General features: G+C 34.4%; 1 protein-coding gene across 1 annotated transcript in view; it reads right to left on the bottom strand.

The window, feature by feature from the left end:
* The window catches only part of ZNF804B (zinc finger protein 804B), a 576,730-nt gene that overhangs the window by 486,053 nt on the left and 70,030 nt on the right, over positions 1-20,647 (bottom strand). The window lies entirely within an intron of this gene.

Consider the following 20,647-nt stretch of genomic DNA (forward strand, 5'->3'; position numbering starts at 1 on the left):
TAATGGGTGTAAACTACCATAAGTGGTCTATGTACATTTTTAGGATGAACTAAACTTTTTTTTTTTTTTTTTTTTTTTTTTTTTTGAGACAGAGTTTCGCTCTTGTTGCCCAGGCTGGAGTGCAATGGCACGATCTTGGCTCACCGCAACCTCCGCCTCCTGGGTTCAGGCAATTCTCCTACCTCAGCCTCCTGAGCAGCTGGGATTATAGGCACACGCCACCGTGCCCAGCTAATTTTTTGTATTCTTAGTAGAGACGGGGTTTCACCATGTTGACCAGAATGGTCTTGATCTCTTGACCTCGTGATCCACCCGCCTCAGCCTCCCAAAGTGCTGGGATTACAGGCTTGAGCCACCGCGCCCAGCCTAAACTTTTTTTTAAGACAGAGTTTCACTCTTGTTGCCCAGGCTGGAGCACAATGGTGCAATCTCCGCTCACCACAATCTCTGCCTCCCGGGTTCAAGTGATTCTCCCGCCTCAGCCTCCTAGTATCTGGGATTATAGACATTTGCCACCACATCCAGCTAATTTTGCACTTTTAGTAGAGATGGGATTTCTCCATGTTGGTCAGTCTGTTTTCAAACTCCCAACCTCCGGTGATCCGCACACCTTGGCCTCCCAAAGTGCTGGGATTACAGGCATGCACCAATGCGCCCAGCCAAGTGAAACATTTTTATGGGTGGAGAAGAAAGATCTTGGAAGTAAACCAAATTTGCAGATTTAATTAGTCATTTATTACACACTTTCTCAAAGCAAATGAACTTTGCCTGCCATCTCAGGTCCTTGGCCATTTGCTCCATCCACCACTACTGCCACTGTCACCACTGACCCAGTGTGGGCCCCTAGGAACCCACTACCTGAGACCAACACTGAATATCCAGTTCTTCCCATTGCTTTGGGTCTCAGATGAAGTATAGGCAAGAGATGTGACTTCTCCAGAGGGTACCTGTGATACCAGTTTATCCAGAGGAGTTAACATTGATACACTGACTAATAACAGAAAACTGGAGGCACGATGAAGGCAGCAGATAAATTCCCTCCCCATCATGCCTCTGATGAATACTCCTCCAGGGGTGGATTTTCCAAACACCTATCTGAAGACATCTCATATGGCCAAGCAACTAGTTGATCCCTGAGAGCCAGCTGTGTAACATCATCTCATGCTGGTTTCCCATCCTGCCTGGCATCACTTCCCACTTGCCTAGCCCTGAGATTGCACATCTCAATAACCACATTACCATTTAAGGTTCCTTGTCTCAAGTTCTGTTTTCCAAGAAACTTTGACCAAGACAAAAATAGAAGTCATAGCAGAGATAAGCCATGTGTATATTCATTGTCTCATTCATTGCAACAAAATTGTATTGCATGCTTAAGAGCTTATTACACTAGGCATTTAAAACATGTAATTAAATCAAAAATATCCCTACTCTCAAGACATTGTTATAAGTGAGAGGTATAAAAACAAATACAAGAAAGTGTTCTGCATGTTAAGAAGAATTATAAAGGCAGTAGCATTGAATTACAAAAAGCAAGCAGTCATTCTACCTAAGATGAATGCAGAGGTCTATTTCTGTGGTGGCGATGGGCAGGAAGCAGGAGAGAAGACATCAAATTCTTCCCAAAAGAATTACCTGCTGAGTAGAATTTTAAAGTGTGATTTTGTACAACAAGCTTCAGAGATAAGAGCCCCACCCTACGGACCCTTGCAGTCTATCTGGAGGAGACAAGTGATGGCCACTTTTAATTAAATCTGCCACACTGGTCTTCCTTTTCCAACTGCCAAGCTTGTTCCTGCCTCCAAACAGACATTTTCACTGGTCTTTCCCTTTCCTTGAAAGTTCCGCTGTCTGATCCTCCTATGACTGGCATTCTCTGAGCAGTAAAATCACAGCTCAAATATCAATGCCTCAGAGAGCCTTGCTTTACATTCACTCTAAATAGCCCTCTCTACCTTGTGCTACTTTTTACCAAATCACCTTGCTTTATTTCATCTACAGAAACTTTGTGTGATACTCAGTTTTTAAAGTCTTATTTAATTCATTTCATTTTTTCAACCATGAAACTGTGAGTTCTGAACAAAACAAAACAAAACAGGACTTCTTTGTCTTATGTAACTCCATTTACATGTAACATGGACATAAGACCAAGACCATGAAACTCCAGTGTCTGGAACATGGTAAATGTTCAATAAATACCTCTTAAATGAGTGAATGTAGCTATATTAAAGTGGCAAAAACAAATAGAGATTGATATTCAAGTTATGAATGGGCATGGCACACCAACAAAGACAACCGGCTTTTTCTGCAGAACAAGGAAAATGTTTGTAGAGGATGGATCATTTGGACTTACATCAGGATAAATAAGTATTAAGGGAGTCAAGAGGTAGGGTTCGGGGGCAGGAGTATCAGAGCATTGCAAGGAGAGGAAACAGCATGTGAAATGCCATGAAAAGAAGCCATAGGATGTGCTCCAGGATTTGAAAACAGGCAAATTTTGATGTAGCACAACTAACAATGAGAAAGTAGTACAAGATGAAGCTAGAAGGAGAGGCATGCATCAGACCACTGAAGGGCCTTGTAGACATGTTATAGGCTTTTATCATCATGGCCACTAATAGATACTATCAGGGGAAGTGACAAGATTAGACTTACCATTCAAAAATATTACTTTAACTGCAGTGAGACGTAGGGTGATAAGCAGAGACCACTGTGTTGGTACAGGTATGAAATGGTGGATTCTCAGAATGAGACAGGAGTGGAAACAAAGGAAAAAGCAGACTGCAGGATAGTGAATAGTATAATTAGAGTGGAGCAGGAAAAGCCAAAAAAAATTATGGTGTAAACATTCAGAAATCAAAACAACAAAACCTAGGTTCATAGTTGGCACCTACCAAGTATAAGAGGGCAGGTTAGGCCAGTATACAACAATACCATTTTCTGACTGGGAAATTACTATCTTGTCTTAGTTAACGTCATGCAAAAATTACATAGTGATCATGTATTTCATAAAAATAAATAAAGGTAATGTTACAACTAATCTATGAAGGGGTGACTTTAGGACCCATGCAACAAATTTTCAACTAGAACATTCTATTACTTTCAATTCTGTGTATCTACAGTGTTAGCAACAGCTCATAACATTGATTTCCATGTACCTTGGTTTTAATTTTCCATTCTCTCTTCTTGTGTACTCCATCATTATTCCTAGGACTGTCATTTGCTTTGCCATAAATACTCAGATGCTCTATAATCAGTGTAATTATTGTACTATTGGCTAAATGGTGAGCTTTTGAAGGATAGGGGCTATAGCATTTGCATTCCTGGTGCCAGGCATGGTACCTTGAAAGTATGAGGGATTTCCCCCCAAATCTATGAAGATCCAGGGAGACTGAGTAGGCCTGAAGTAGATTTTATATTATCAAAGAAAGTTTAAAATATGGGCTGCATAATTTTATACATGTTTTTTAGTATACTTATTTGAAAGTACAGAATTCAACCCAAAAGTTCTATTAAACTGAATGTTATTTAGTAAAGCATCCCATTTCTCAGCCATGCCAGATGGTAGTTTGCTGTAGAAGTGATGTTGCTAGTAAGGTGGGCAGATGGGAGATGCTGAAGTGATTGACAGTTGTCCTTAGCATTGGGTCCCCTCCCCTAAAACAGCATTCATTTCCCTTGCTTCTCCTCCATCCCACCTGGCTGCATCTTTTTCTTGTCCCATGATACTAATCTTATGCTACCGAAAAATACACAAGGGTTATTAAGACAGCTGCTGGAACACTTAGCATTTCTCCCATCTCCAAATGGCTATTTAAAGTATATTCTATGTATCTCAGATTCTTGTAAGAATAAGGTATCTTTTATTTAAAAGTACACTGAAAATGTAAAGAATAAGTGAAGACCTACAATGGAAGAAATGTTATTACACTGTACTGGAAACAGTGGGTATCAATGGTTTTGGGAACCACAGTAGAAAATTTGACAGGTATCACTGAGAGATCAATAAAATCCACACAAAGAAAAATATGTAGTAGCTTCCCACTTCTGCTGAGGATAAAGCATGAAATGCTAAGCACCCTATATGAAATGCCTTACTTTATCAGTTAGATATTAATTGGTATTTGTACTGTTCACTTCCAGCCTCCAGATCCTTCCAGAACATATCTCAAGGTCTTTCCTCAGTAGCTCTGCTGGCAAGGTTGTTTCCTTCCTGTGCATTGATGGCTACTTTCAGAAACCTCCTGGCTTTATCTTTTTAATTCCATGGAAATGTTAAGGGAGTTGGTGAAAATATTTAATAATGTCTAGTACATGACTAGTGCTTAAAATGGTAGCCATTAATGTTATGAGCCCATTAAAAAAATTACAATACTTCTCCTTTAGTAGACTGGGATTCTCATAATGGAAAAGACCGTATCTCACTCATCTGTATGTTCCCTAGCACTTAAAAATATATCTGGAACACTCTGGTAGATTAATATATATCGATTGAAGGAAAAGAAACTGTAAATGAGGTAAAGACTAACAGTTTAAACCAAGGCAGTCAGCATCCTGGGCAGAAATTAAGCATAATTGACTAGTATAACTCTGTAATAGATTTTGTCCAACTTTTTTTTATTTCCTTAATCAATGTTTTGGTGCTTTTTTAAACTAGTATTTGAAGATGCCAAATATAGACCAAAAATTTTTCTGGAGGTACATTGTTTTAAACAAATCAATTATTCATATTCATTTATATCTCACATTGGTTAATGTAGTATATAATTCATTTCTTTTATTTGTGTCTTTCTATTTTTAGGTATCTAATTCCTTCTTTTCTTGCTCTGCCTCATTTTCCTTTTGTTAGCACAATTCTTTATCAAAACAATCCAGTTATTTCAGACACAGGACTGTATTTATGAAACACAAATCTCATAATAAAACAATCCTACTGATAAACAATTAACATGAACCTTGAGTAACTTGCTTTGATCCAATTAAAGAGATTATTTATTTTTGAATATTAAGAGTAAAAAAACTTACTGAAGCCAGAAATGTCCAAACATAATTTTGCTACCCACTAGGAAATACATAAAAATATTCAAATAAATCCCACTTTAATTCACTTGTTGTATCAATAATACACCACCTGTAACACTTTAAAGAAATGATAAAATATATTTCAATGTAAAGCAAACAACTGAAAAATTAAAATATTAAGTCTGCTAAATGATACATGTATAAACTATAAAATAAGGCTTTACCATTTTTTATTTGTTCAAAGAAAAAGGTGTCAAATATACTATCATCCTCTAGAATATATTGTAATAATCTGAGCAAGAGCATTTTCTTTACCTATCAGCTTAAATCTGGTAAGTTTTTATTTTCCAGATATAACCAAGCAGAGTTTTTAATTATATCTGAACTCATTGTAACCAGATTTTTAAAGAAATACAGACACAAGAGAACACTATATTGAAATTTAGGTATAAAACATCAAATATTAATATTTTCCTATATTTTAAAAATATGTATAAAATGTTGACTTTTCTTAATAGAGAAATGTATACAGTTATATGAAAATTTTATTCTTTTTGAGGTACATTAGGAAATTTGTGTTCGTTTTTTTAATGAATACATTTCAGAAATTATCTTTTTGACTAAAAGCACATTTTTAAATTGTTTCTGAATACTCAAATATCTATTACATAATATTAGTTTAAATACTAGATATTAGTTTATGTAGCCGTATATTTCCATATGTATACTCATGAACACAGAGGAGTAGTGTTTCCTTGAGGAAACACTTAGTGGCATGTAGTTGCTATGGAAAGCATTTCTGTCCTAATAAGCCTGATTATTTACAAATTATCTTATAAATTGTCAGGTTTAAATTGTCAGATAAAAACCAGAAAACATTATGACTGTACATTATGGTACTAAGTTGTTATTCAAACTAGTGAAAGAGAGAATTAAAGGGAATAGTATATTCTTATTCCCCAAGTAAAATTTTGCTAAATCATGATTCACACAACTCACATAAATCATGACCCACATAAATGTAGATTGAATTAACTGTTATTTTTAAATGTCTCATAAAATTACCATTTAGAGAAAAGCTTCCACTGTTTTATTAAACTGGCTTATATCAGTTTTTGTAAAACTGATGATGAAAAAATGGCCTAATCCAATTTTCCTGCTAGACTCATTGATTGTGCTGTCATTAAGTCATATGTTTTAAGTAAGTATTATAGACAAAACACTACCCCCAAATATTATCCATCCAGAGACATGACAAACACACGCACGTGCACACTCACCCACAGCTCCTGAAGTAAGCAAAAATTCCTCAATCTTATTCATTTGATTGGTGAGGAGTGTTGGCTGAAAATAAACTCAATGAAACCTATCTGCTCATTAGAGGTTCAATGATAAGCAAAATATACACCTATAAGTCAGTATTAATATTTAATGCATTCATAATGCTGTTCATTTATATATCCATTCCTAGACATTCAGGGAATGTTTATAAGCCTCCTCATTAATAATTCTTCATCTCAAGCTGTTTTATTTCCTAAAATCACTGTTGAAAATATGTCTACCTTGTAGGTATAGAACCAGAAAAACAAAACAGCCAGAAAATATTGGCATCATTAAGTTCACAGTTGTTGTCACTGTGTTTCCTCAAATGAATAATGCTACCAGTTACTTTCAAAATCATTATTCTGGAAAATAACTGTGTTTCTCCATGCTATAATGTCTCCAACGGTCTTTCAAATGATATATTACTAATCTCAATTTTAGTATAACTATAATTCATCATGGCCTTTCTGTCCTTGATTTTTTTTTATCATGTCAGTACTGGCCTCAAAGTACCCCAGTGTGTTCATTGTGCTCTACCACTCCAGGGATCCTATGGTAGCATATCACCTGGCAGCATTTATTAACTGGTTTCCTATTCTCAACAACTATAAACACTCATCAAATTCTATTGCATGTCCCATTCTCTCTGTCCCTCTCTGAGTATCACCAACTGTATTAAAAGTAATGGCTTTAATTGTATGCAAAGAATTATAACCCCATCTCTACCCTTTGACTTCAACTAATATTCGTGCTTATTTTCATGTTTTTTGTTACTTAAGTTACTTTCCATCCTTTCAATAAGTGAAAAAAATATATCATATTTAACTCCTACTGCTACAAGAGGCTTTATGTTGGTGAAAGAACACTGAAGAAGGGAAATTAAGAGAGTAATACCCATCAAGAAAAAGTCAGAGGTTAGTGTAATGTGAGGAGAAGGAGGTATTTAGACATTTTTGCTATTTATGAATTAGAGAAATTATATGTCAGGAGGAATAGATAATTACAGGTAAAGAAATGCAGGCTGGGTGCCACAGCTGTCATCTGTAATCCCAGCACTTTGGGAGGCTGAGGTGGGCAGATCACCTGAGGTCAAGAGTTCAAGAACAGCCAGGCCAACTTGGCAAAAGCCTGTCTCTCTTAAAAATACAAAAATTGTCCAGGCGTGGTGTCACAAGCCTGTAATCCCAGCTACTCAGGGGGCTGAAGCATGAAATCACTTGAACCTGGGAGTTGGAGGTTGCAATAAGCCAAGATCATGCCATCGTACTCCAGCCTGGACAAGAGAGCAAGACTCCATCTCAAAAAATAAATACATAAACCAATATTAGCTATCATTATTATGTTGAAAGACTCATAAAATATGGAAATCACTACCAAGGTATTAAAATGTTATGTCCTACATTTAGTTTAAAAATAAAAAATAGTTGAATAAAGCATTTAATATATTATGTACTCTAAATATTTTCTTTATGGAATTTGTGGCTTGTAAAAAATGTGCCAAATCTAATTATAAAAAGCCTTCAAAATATGTTAATCCTATCATTAGCACCAATAAACATACATTTATTAAGTCCTCAAGCATATTTAAATCTCTGAATTTTATAATTAAATAGCACAATCTATTTTATTTTCAAGAAGGTTATACAATCTTAATATCTATGGTTCTGTGCATACACATCTTTATGAAGATTATTATACATTGGTGAAATTTTTAGCCAAAATTTAAGTTTAAGATTTGGAGAAACTTGTTACTTCAGTGAAAATACACACATATATATATACAGTATTTCGGGGCTAACTTTCTCTTTGGGAGTTACATATGGTATTTTAATGTAATATAATGTCACATATTTACAATTAAGCATTTTAGAGAGATATTGACTACTGAGCACAAAAAAAATCTTTGAATAGAACGTGAAAAATCAATGTTAACATAATCCAGCTATCTTTCAATGGCCACTTTTTTGAAATTGGCATCTCTACATTTCCCAGAATAAATTGACTTTGCCAAGAACTCTTGGAGAGCATTGCCAATTTTACTTAAGATTTTATAGAGCATTGACATCACATAACTTTCAACACAAAAATAAATCCTTTACGTGTCTCTTCTGCCAGCTCCTCTAACTCTGCTTCCAACTGTGCTTTTCCTTATTCACCCTTCAGCTGTTAGAAAATCTAACACTGCCTGAGGGCCACTACTTTAGCTAGTTCCAGAATATGTTTGACTGACTTAATTCCAGAAGAAAGTTATACAAGTTATCTTTTCTCCAGGTGATGGAATCTTTTAACAGAGTTGCTGATTCACAGAATATGGCTAAAAACACACATGCGCAAATACCTATGTAATGTTGCCTTTCATTCCTCCTGAGTTTCATATAGAAAAGAGTGTGGGGTATAGCTTCTTATCACTTTAAGCAGGGTAGGGTCACTCCTCAGGTACAGAAATGGGTAAGAAGAGAGGAAAACCATTGCTTGATGATCAACCATGGGTCCTCAAACAGCTGAATCTCTTCTATTTCAGCAAGAAAAGAGCAGTTTTTATCAGTGTAGAGAAGAGGCAGTTGGTATTGGGATAAAGAGTATTGGATAAAGTTGGTATTGGGACTCCATAACATTGGAGTCTTGAAACTTCATCATTTTCTAGGTGTGTGAATTTGCAGTTACTTAAGTGCTTCAGTTTTCTTATCTGTTAAAAAAAATGCTAGCATCATTCTCAAAGGGATTATTTGATGCGTCTATGAGGATTGATATCTGGTACACTGCTTAAATCATATTGGAACAGAGTAAACACTCATTAAATGTTAACCATTATTATCAGATGTTTTATTGGATTCCGTCATGAACACAGCATAAGTCATGTCTTGGAGAGTCAGCCAGTGGGTGCTTTTCCTCATAGGGTCAGTCATTTTTAATCTGAGTCTTACTGAAGAGTGGCCAGGTAACAAGGGTTGGGCAGCAGAATTACAATGTTGGGTACTTATAAATCGGGCTATCTGAGCAATAGGAAGGTATTTAGCCTTTTAAGGCCGTCATCAATATTGGTAAAAAAAAATTCCTGAAGTTTTCTTAAAACACACCAGTAAAATATCCTCAAAAGAATACACAAGAAACTGTCTGTTGGTTGCTTCTTGGATGGGAAGCCAAGTCAAAGAGAGACAGGCGAGAGATAACCTTTTTATTGTAATCCCTGCTTTGAGAATTTGGTGCCTTCCCAGAAAATAAATTAAAAAATAAAATTTTTAAGACATAGCTAGAAGCTGATCACATACTTATTTTTACATAGCTTAGTTGCCTAAATTGAAAGTGCTATATTCAATTTGCTTGCATCCATTGATTTTTATAGCTAAGGTCAAGGACTTTAACTCATCTCAGACCACTGGCTTTCAAACTGTTATGACCATGACTCATAGTAAGAAATATATTTTACATTGCAACTAGGACATACATGTTAGTTGGAAGCTAGGGAACAAATACTACTTGACTGGTCCTCTGATATTATTACATCATGATGTATGTTCTGGGGGTGTCAGGCTTCAACTTTGCCCTGTCTGCAGGCACAACCAGATGCCGAATTGTGTTTTTGACTTTTGCATTCTCTCTTTAAGACAAAGTTTTAAAAACTTATCTTTTCATCTTGGGCTTCCTTTCTTCCATGGTATCTACCATAATAAAACTAATAAAAATCCCTGCCCTCTTTTCACTTGCACCACATTCCAGTTAGACTTGAAGAAGCTATCAATGGAAAACAAGAGATGTTCCTTTTCAGAGCAGATATTTGCATCTCTGAAGTATTTCATATCACATGGTACTCAATCAAAAGAGTTGCATAGGAACAATCTCTTGGGAACATTGCCTTTCTTGTTATACTCTCCTTGCATCTATATTTTAACATAATCTCATTTCTAGCCTATCTCGTAGAGACTAGTACACTGACAATTTAAATGGATGCAAAGGAGCTTGTTCTTTCTCCACATACTTGAAGCTAGAAGAAAAATATCTAAGTATGCATTTTTTCTATTTGACCTTTGCCTCTTTTATTTCAGATTTCATAGAGTTGCATATGCTCTGAAAAGTATGAAAAAGTATGTTGCTCCAGATTTTAGTTTGTTTTTCTCAATGCTAACCAGGTTTTAGGCAGATGAGACATAAAGTTGTGCATAAGTTACCTAGTGGCTTTTGAATACAAAACTAGTACATAGCCTGTCCGTTAGCCTCTCTAAGGTACCAGGCAAAGTGCTAAAAAATGGCATATAATAGCAATGTAACAGGTCACTTATGGGATCCAGACAAGGCCAGTCTGTGGGAGTTCTGTGCCTTCTCACAGTGCACATATTCAATGGAGCTTCACAGTAATTAATGTTAGCATAAAACAACTATTACCATTGTTTTATGTTATGTTTTTATCTTTCTACTTTTAAACTATTTATGCCTTTACTTTTAAAGTGGGTTTTCTATGGTCAGCAAGTAGTTGGTTCTTCTTTTTTTAATCTAACCTGACATTGTCCACTTACAGTATTTTTTAATAATCATATTTAATGTGGTAACATATATAATTAGTTTTAAATCTACTATCACGCTACATATATATATATACATATAAAGTGTTTTTTCTTATTATTTAAATCTCTTTATAAATAGTCAACTGTTTAAAGCAACAGCAATAATAATGCATCATGGAATTAATAACAATTGAAATGTGTAAAAGCAGTGATATGAAATTTGGTAAGGGAGAAATGGATGCATACTTCATTCTTATATGTGAAGTGGTATAACATTACTTGATGACAAACTGTTGAATTAAGGATGTATGCGATAAACCTCAAATCATTCATTAAAATAACACAACAAAGAATCGTAGCTAAGAAGGTAAAATGGAATTTTTAAACAAATATTCAATCCAAAAAGTAGGAAAAGGTGTGAAAAGGGAAAAAAATAACATAGAAAGAACTGAAAAAAAATATATATATATATATATATATATAATTTTTTTTTTTTTTTTTTTTTTTTTAAGACAGAGTTTCACTCTTGTTACCCAGGCTGGAGTGCAATGGCGCAATCTCGGCTCAACCGCAACCTCCGCCTCCTGGGTTCAGGCAATTCTCCCGCCTCAGCCTCCTGAGTAGCTGGGATTACAGGCACGCGCCACCATGCCCAGCTAATTTTTTTTTGTTTTTTTTGTATTTTTACTAGAGACGGGGTTTCACCATGTTGACCAGAATGGTCTCGATCTCTTGACCTCGTGATCCACCCGCCTCTGCCTCCCAAAGTGCTGGGATTACAGGCTTGAGCCACCGCGCCCGGCCTACGCTATATTTTTTCAGTTCTTTCTATGTTATTTTTTTCCCTTTTCACACCTTTTCCTACTTTTTGGATTGAATATTTGTTTAAAAATTCCATTTTACCTTCTTAGCTACGATTCTTTGTTGTGTTATTTTAATGAATGATTTGAGGTTTATCGCATACATCCTTAATTCAACAGTTTGTCATCAAGTAATGTTATACCACTTCACATATAAGAATGAAGTATGCATCCATTTCTCCCTTACCAAATTTCATATCACTGCTTTTACACATTTCAATTGTTATTAATTCCATGATGCATTATTATTGCTGTTGCTTTAAACAGTTGACTATTTATAAAGAGATTTAAATAATAAGAAAAAACCCTTTATATTTATCCATGTAGTTACTGCTCCATGCTCTTCATTCCTTTGTGCAGAACCAGATTTCCACATGGTAATGTTTTGCTTCTGCTTAAGAATTCCTTCAACATTTCTTATAATGTAGGTCTGCTAATGTTAAACTCATTTAGCCTTTGTCCGAAAATAAGTCTTTATTTCATCTGTTTTTAAATGGTATTTCTGGTAGATGAAGAATTCTAGATTATGGCTTGTTTTGGTATTTTAAAAATGTTACTCCACTGTCTTTTGGCTTGCATTGTTTCCAAAGAAATCTGCTGTCCTTGGTATCTTTGTTCATCTCTTCCAAAATGTGTTTTTTTTCCTTTGGCTGCTTTTAAGATTCACTTATTTTATGCAATTTGAGTGCACTGTGCTTTGGTGTGCTTTTCTTTATGCTTCCTATGTTTGCTGTTGAGGTTCTTAGATCTGAAGATTATAGCTTTTATAAAATCTAAAAAATATTCAGCTATTATTTACTGAAATATTTTTATGCCCTACCACTTCTTCAGGTACTTTATTTAGACATATATTAGGATACCTGAAGTTATCTCACAACTGACCAACAATCTACTTATTTTTCTTTTCCAGGCTTTTTTCTGTATGTTTCATATCATGTATTTTCTACTGCTGTTTCCAAGTTCACTAACACTTTTTTCTGCAATGCTTTATCTTCTGTTAATCTCAACCAGTGTATTTTTCATCTCAGACACTGAAATTTTTCATTTTTTGAAATTTGATTTGAATCTTTTTAACAGTCTTGCATGACTATGTTTAGCATGTTCAACCTTTCCTCTAGCTTTCTAAACATATGGAATACAGTTATTATAAATGTTTTAATGCCATTTTACTAATTCCATCATCTATGTCATTTATGAATTAGTTTTGATTGATTTTTGCTGTTTTATTTTTACTTTTTTGTATACTTGGTAATTTTTGTTTGACTTCCATTCATTGTAAATGTTTAACTTATTGGGTAATAAATATGTTTTCTATAAACATTCTTGATCTTTGCCATATAATATGTTTATGTTTCTTAGAAAATATTTGGTCATTTTGGATCTTGCTATTAAGTTTCGTAGGCATTGCATTTAGTGTAAATTTAACCCCCATTTTACCCCACTGGAGCAAAGAATTCTGAGAACTATCCCCTGTAAATTACAAGGTTTTTCACTCTGGTTGATGGGAATAGTCCTATTCCCAGGTGTTTCCACTAATCCTTTTGGGTGTTTTTTCCACAAGTCTCAGATGATTTTCACATACTCGTGCATTGATCAGAACTCTACTGAATAATCACAGGAGACTGTATGTAGATTATCAGGTTTCTGTCTATGTTTCTCTCTCTTCTCTGGTATTCTCTTCTGCAAACTTTAGACACCTTGTATTCCCTGGACGACCAGCTCTATCTCCTTAACTCCGAAAAACAGCCAGGCTCTACCTGGGTTCTGTCTCCCTGTGTTGTGCCTGGAAACTTTATCCAGGAAGTAAAATGAAGCAGTCACATGGCATAAGGCTCACTATGTTTGTTTTTACCTCACAGGGATCTTTGCCCTCTTTTCCTGATATAAAGTATCTTGAGAATTACTGTTTTCCATATTTTGACTTAAAAAACTTATTTCAAATAGGAAGATAAATCTAGTCTAATATCTGACATAGAATTTCCTCCTATTGTTTGAATCATTTAATCTTTCCTGGGCTTGTGGGGAAAAAAATCTTTGCATTTATTTATACTTGGGTATTTTGTTGGTGCATTTTTATTATATTTATAATAAAAGGCAGATGGAGGTCAAATTTTTTTCTCCAGGCCTAAATACAAGGAGAACTTAACTCCATAAGTTTAAAATAACCTTGCCTTATTGCAATTATTTTTTAAAATTTTCATATATTAACATGAAGCTTGAATAGAAATACCCTTCTATAAACACTAAAGAAAAGCTTAAATTTTAAGAAATAACTTTTAACTAGCTGGGCATGCTGGTAGGCTCCTGTAATCCCAGTTACTCATGAGGCTGAAGTACGAGAATCATTTGAATTTAGGAGGCAGAGGTTGCAGTGAGCCAGTATCATGCCTGCACTCCAGCCTGGGCAACAGAGTGAGACCCTGTCTCAAAAAAATAAAAATAAAAAAATAACTTTTAATGCAGTAGTTTATACATTTATTAATCAGTTATTCATACCTTGTTACTCATTATTTATGATAAAAAATATAAAATGTTGGATTAAGCCCACTCTTCTCATTTTTCTTAATCTTTACTTCCATAAAAAATAAAAATAAATATTTCATTTTGAATAGGCAAGACACTTTTCTTCTACTCAGTTTTGATCTGAACTTTATTAGAATACTCTGCTCAATCTGAATTATGGTAAATTATGTGAGATATGAAAAAACAAAATTGGAGAGAATACAAAGGCAAGAGCAAAATAAATCACTGGAGTGTTGGGAAATGTGCCCAATGAGAGAAGGCTAAAGGACTAAGTGTACATACCCAAGAAAATTGAAAGGAAACTTAATAGCACGTTTCATGCATATAAAGGAATATTTTATGGGGAGCAGTGAGCAGCTATTTTGTTTGTAAATTGAGGGCAGAACTTCAATAGTCTCCTAGCTGATCACCCTGTCACATGCCTCATTTTCTACATGCTATAATCTATCTAACACAGGGAAGGCAAAACAGTGTTACTCAAAGGCCATTTTCATCCATCTCTCTCCTGTTCAGGGACTTACAAGGACTTTTTCCAACCCACTGCATCAAATCTAAACTTCCAACTACTACTATCCAAATCTCTTTGTCAAGTCATGTTAAACTTTCCCACCTCATGACTCAGTACCATTCATACTAGTTCCTCCATTTGTGCCACCATTTTTTTATGACACAATTCTTGACCTTTTTTGTCCCTGAGATTTTTCCCGTTTTTACTCATCTATACGCCCCTCTTAATCCTTTCTTCTAATCAAGTCCATAATCTCTTAAATCAGATACTAATCTTGTGGGGGTTTTTTGGAAAAAAAAAAAAAAGAAAATGCATTTTCATATGAAACATCTCAATCTAAATATACTTTACAAACATTTTGACCTTCACAGTTTGTTCAGGTTTTGTAACTGCAAATAGGTTTCTTTGCTGAGACTGATGTGCTCACTGCACAACTCCAGGAAAAATCTAGGTGCACTGTAACCTCCGAGTGTGCTCCTTAGATGTGCCATTCACACCTATGCAGTTGCATGTTTGGGCCTGCATCTTTCCTTTCGTTTCTTCATCACTGTAATGCTCACGCTACTCATTTGCTCCTGAAGCAGGTGTTCAAAGCCATCCCAACTCCTCCTTCTGCCCCCATAATGTGGACACTCTGCCTGTTCAGCTTCATCTCTTTTTATCACCTAAGCTTTCATGCTCTAGCCCATCATTTCTCAACCTTGATATTATAGACATTTTGGCCTAGGTAATTCTTTGTTGTGGAGGATGTCCTGTTTATACTGTAGAATGTTTTAGCAGCATCCCTGGATTCTCCCTATTGGATGCTGTAGTACCATTCCCCAATCCCTTTCTAAAAGCCAAAATATCTCCAGCCATTGTCAAATTTCCCTGTGGGGGAAAAATCACTTCTGATTGGAAACCATTGCTCTAGCCATACCAAATTAGTAATAATTCACCAAATGCTATATGCTGATTCATGTCTATGCCTTTTCCAGCATGGTTTCTCCTCCCTTTTATATTATTCCTATATATGAAAACTTAAAGAACTTGTACCCATATTAGAAAACAAACCAACTTAGAACCAAAGCAAATACTAAAAATAATCACAACAATAACAACCATGATAGATTAAGTGTCATTACTTCAGGAAGCATGGCTAAGTCCCTAGACAGAATTTCTTTTTCTTTTCTCCCCGTTAAGTACATTTAGATTTTGTGTATTTCCCCACTGTTGCATTCACCACATTTTATCATATTTTATTAAAATCCATCTCACCTAATGGAATGCAAACATTGTGAAGAAACTATAAACCCCTACCATCCCGTATCCCACACCTAGATACCTTTAATTGAAGAAAACATTTAATATGTCCTATTCCACTGATGCTCCTGATCAAACAAGCTATGTATACACTATTCCAAGTTTATTAATAATATTTTTATTTTATATTTCAATAATTCAGGCTTTTTTTAATTAAGCTTAAAATTGGTAGCTAAAGAAATGGTTTAAAAATTAAGCTTCTAAAGCTAAATATCTGGTTTTTTGAAAAAGAAACCTCTTATTCTAGGAAGAAATACTTTAATTTCTTCACAAGGCATTGAAAATACAGATTTTGTTAAACAAATATTTTTTGATAGAATACTAACATCGTTGAGAAAAATGTTATGCTCACAAAATGAGACAATATTATAGAGTGAACACAATTTTACTGAAGAGTTTTCTATGCTTTGCTTTTTTCACTTCATTGATCTATATTAATATATTTTCTAAAAGATAGTTAATTTTGCTAAATTTAATAAACAATTTACAAGGAGATGCCATGTCAAATTAAAAATCATTTGCCAAGTATTCCAGATGCCATGTCAAATTAAAAATCGTTTGCAAGATCAAAGGATTGTTTTTCATTACTTTGCTGCCATTTTCTATATTCTTAGTTTTTGGAACAATGATTGCTGCATATCCTTAAGTAATTACTAGTGTGTGTGTCTACACATTTATATATATGAATGTGTATACATGTATAATTATAACAAATATACATGCATATATATACTAATGTATACATATACACTAACTTTATATACATATACACATACATATGGCCGTCTCACATATAGACATAAATATATAGTCATCTCACATATAGACATATATGTCTTTTTGTTTTTCATCTTCCCTCTGAAAAAAATGTGATACCAAGAAAGAAATAAGCCTCCATTTTCCTGTTCCTCCCTGGGCCTTAGGAAAGAAGCATTGCGTGTGAACAGTTGAGTTCCAATCTCAGGTTATTTTTCCCCTGGTCATCTCTGACTGTGCCAGGCCTCAAGGTTCCCAGAATGAACGTGTGGATAAATGTCTACTTACACACTCTGGCTAGCACATCCCTGGTGGCACTGAGGAGATAGCAGATAACATTTGTCCTAAGGTATTTCTTATCCCCCAATTTTGGATCCTGTTTTTTGTAGGGGCTCTATAAACTTCCAGAAACCAGAGATTGTCTGGTTTCTCCTTGGAATTATATTTTCATGAATTTGTATTTTGGCAGATAGTTTATTTCTACTCAGCTCAATAAGCTCATCTATTATCTACTAGTGACTCTGTGGGTGGTTTTACAGATGTGAACTGTATTAGACTCTGCTCCAGTAAATCACATTGTAAAAATGCTTATTTGAAAATGTAGAACAGTAAGAGATTTATTGTACATCAAGAGTTATGGAGTTATTAAGTTAATGTCATAGTAGGTAAATTAAATTTTCAACTTAACACAAAATGTTATGCCGGTGTCAGCATATCCTTGACCACCAGTTACTTTCTGCACTGGAAGCTGGTGATATTCCAAAGTCAGAGACTTATATAAGATTTCAGACTTCTGTGCTGATGACTTCTCTCTTTCCCCACCCTTTTCTTTCCTTTTCTTCTCTTTCCCAGTTTTGCAGAAGGCTTACAATATTTTTTATCCATTAAACAAGTATCTATCATTTTTAATAACCTAAGAACTGACTAACAGAGATGACAAGGACATGCCACCCAACTTTGAGGGCCTCTCACTTCAGGGAGGAAAACAGTTACACCAACAATCAATTGCAAACTGGAAAGCTCTTCTGATAAGACAAAAGAGAGGATCAGGAAAGATTTTAGAGATGAGGTGCCTTGTATTCTGCTTTTGAAAGATAATTAAGATTTTTTTCAGTGGAAGTGAGAACCTGTCTCAAAAACAGAAAAAACAAACAAAAAAGATTTTTCCTGGAAGAAAAAGAGGGAAGAACAGTAGCAAGAGAAAAAAAAAATCCTGAGCAAATGTCAGCAGCTTGAAATAGCGACTTCCATTTGAAAAATTATAGAAACATTTTACAGACCATGCCTGTGGGTTACACTTGCAAATTATACATGGTTGCCCACTGACCCTCATCTGGTGAGAAAGAATCCCTTATCAGGATTTCCAGATTCTTCTCCAGGGGAAGTATCATCTAGATGATTCTCAGTCTCCTATACCATACACTAAGATCCAGATGGACAAGACGTGGCACATTTTGTACAGTGTATGTTGTCATTGTGTGTGTGCATATGTGTGCTTTTACTATTCCGTTTATACCTTTCTACCTTTTAAACAAAATGTTACAAAGAATCAGAGGTTCAAAACATAATAGATGAAAATAGAACTGATCTGGCTAAGGCAAGAGCTATTGCTATATGCGTTTCCATTGAACCACTCTTGCCTTACTAAAGTATCAATATCTCCCTGACTGTTTTCCAGAAGCAAATCTTGCTGTTTATGGAATTTCAAAGAAAGAAGAAACTAAGTTGTTTTAAAAATAAACCCACATAAAAGGATTTCTGTGATGATTTTGCTTTAATGAGAGAAATTCCAGCTCACAGATCCACAAACATTAAGAGCAATTTCACATTTTAAAGAGATTTACTCAAGAGATAAATGGTCTGCAACAATTAAGGATTATTTAACTCCCCATATCTTCTATCAGAAGTCTCAAAATTATGTGTTAAACGCAGGGAAATATAAGAATATGGTATTAATATTAGAGAGATTGGCATGAAATTAAAAATTAAAAAGGTCCAGCATCCAGTTGTATTTTTCACAGCAAGATTCAGGTAGAGAAGGGAAAAGCACAAACACACCATGAAGTAATCAGGCTGCAGCCACCTGAATTTCCAGATCACCCTTAGCAAAAGGAATAATGCGACAATTGCACATTGCATGCATCCGATGGAATGTAGTAGGTTTACAAAATCACTCATGAAGAATTATTTCCAAATTACTATAATATGAACTTAACCAAGCTGCTAAATCTAACTTCTCGTTTATCAATAATACAGGGAATAGAGAAACAGTTTGGATGATACTATGAGGCAAAAGAAGCAGTTAGACAAATGGGTAGCACTTTCTCTTCAACAAGTCAATGTCAAAAAAAAAGAGGGGTGACTATGATACAGATACCTGAGAAACATATCAACTAGAAATAATGCCTTATTAATTGGATCTTAATTTAAACAAATTAAATTTGAAATACATTTGTGGTTAATTAGTGAAACTGAACTATGCAAAGGATATTAGACAATATTAAGGAAATTTGGTTAACTTTTTTGGGTACAATAATGATACTCTTTTTTGGTATTATAATGGGAGACATTATAATACCAAAATGTTAAGTTGATAAAAATATTTAGGTTTGAGATATCCTATCTGTAATTTAAGTTAAAATAATTCAGCAAAAAGGTAATAGAAGCAAGTGTGGCAGAATATTAACATTTGTTGATTCTATGTAATGGGTTTATGGGAGTCGCATTAGGATTTATACATTTTCCAAGTGTTTGAACATTTTTATATAAAAAACAGATTTTTAAATCTTTATAAACAATTAGAAGTTCACTGGGTACTCTTAAAGGACTTTTTTTTCTTTTTTTCTAGATAGATGAATGGTATCAATAGGAATATTTTTGTGTAAAATGTTTATAAATTAGCTTAAAATATTACAATTGCCATTGTGATTTAGAAGCTTCAATAAGTTTGACATTGTCTTCATTTGTTATTAACTTTTTATTCTACTCATTCAAAAATTATTTTTAGTGGCATCATAAAAAAAGCATTCTCAATAAATTAATGGATTTTTTTGACATCCACAGATCTACTCACTTAAGTTACCAAAACCATTTGAGTTTCAATTTCTTCGTCTATAAAACAAGAATATTAATAAATTCCTCATAATTATGTGAAAAATAAATGAGGCAATAAATAAACAGTGCTACAATTCAACAATAACTAAGTGAATGATGGAACTGTTCCAAATAGAAGTATCATGAACACCAATAATACACTTTTAAATGGTCCCTTACTAGAGTATTTTCCAAAAGATAATTTCTGCTACAAAGCATTCCTCAGCTTTTGTTTGTAACAGTCCTTCTATTTAACAATCACAGCAAACTTTATTGCACATGTCAAATTATTTATTTAAAAAAATTAAAATTCTAACTTTTCCTATAACTTCAGGATTATATAAATTATTGTGAGCATACTAATTAGAGGTTTTCTGTACTGTAGAGTCATGAGTATTATTCTATTAGTGAGCAAGTAAAATAAAAATCATAAACTGCCCAAATGTTTTGAGGACCAATCTGAAAAAAAAAATTGTATTCTATTTAAGACGATACCATGTGAATTTCTCTAACAAGCTTGGGTTCCACATTATACCAATTGTACAAAAGAGTACAATTATTTTTTAAATTCTTAGTTCTTTTGAAGCAGCAGAGCCCAGTAAATCTCTATGCCATTCCTTCTGAGGAAGACTGCATGCTGTTGAAAAGTCTTAGTTTCCAGAAACATTCGATGTCAGAAACAGATTACCTAATTAAACAGATTATGTGCAGGGAGATCAGGTGGCAACCTTCTTTAATTGATATTTAACAATTCTATAACTGTA

This window comes from Callithrix jacchus, chromosome 11 (genome assembly GCF_049354715.1).
Source record: "Callithrix jacchus isolate 240 chromosome 11, calJac240_pri, whole genome shotgun sequence".
NCBI classification, from domain to species: Eukaryota; Metazoa; Chordata; class Mammalia; order Primates; family Cebidae; genus Callithrix; species Callithrix jacchus.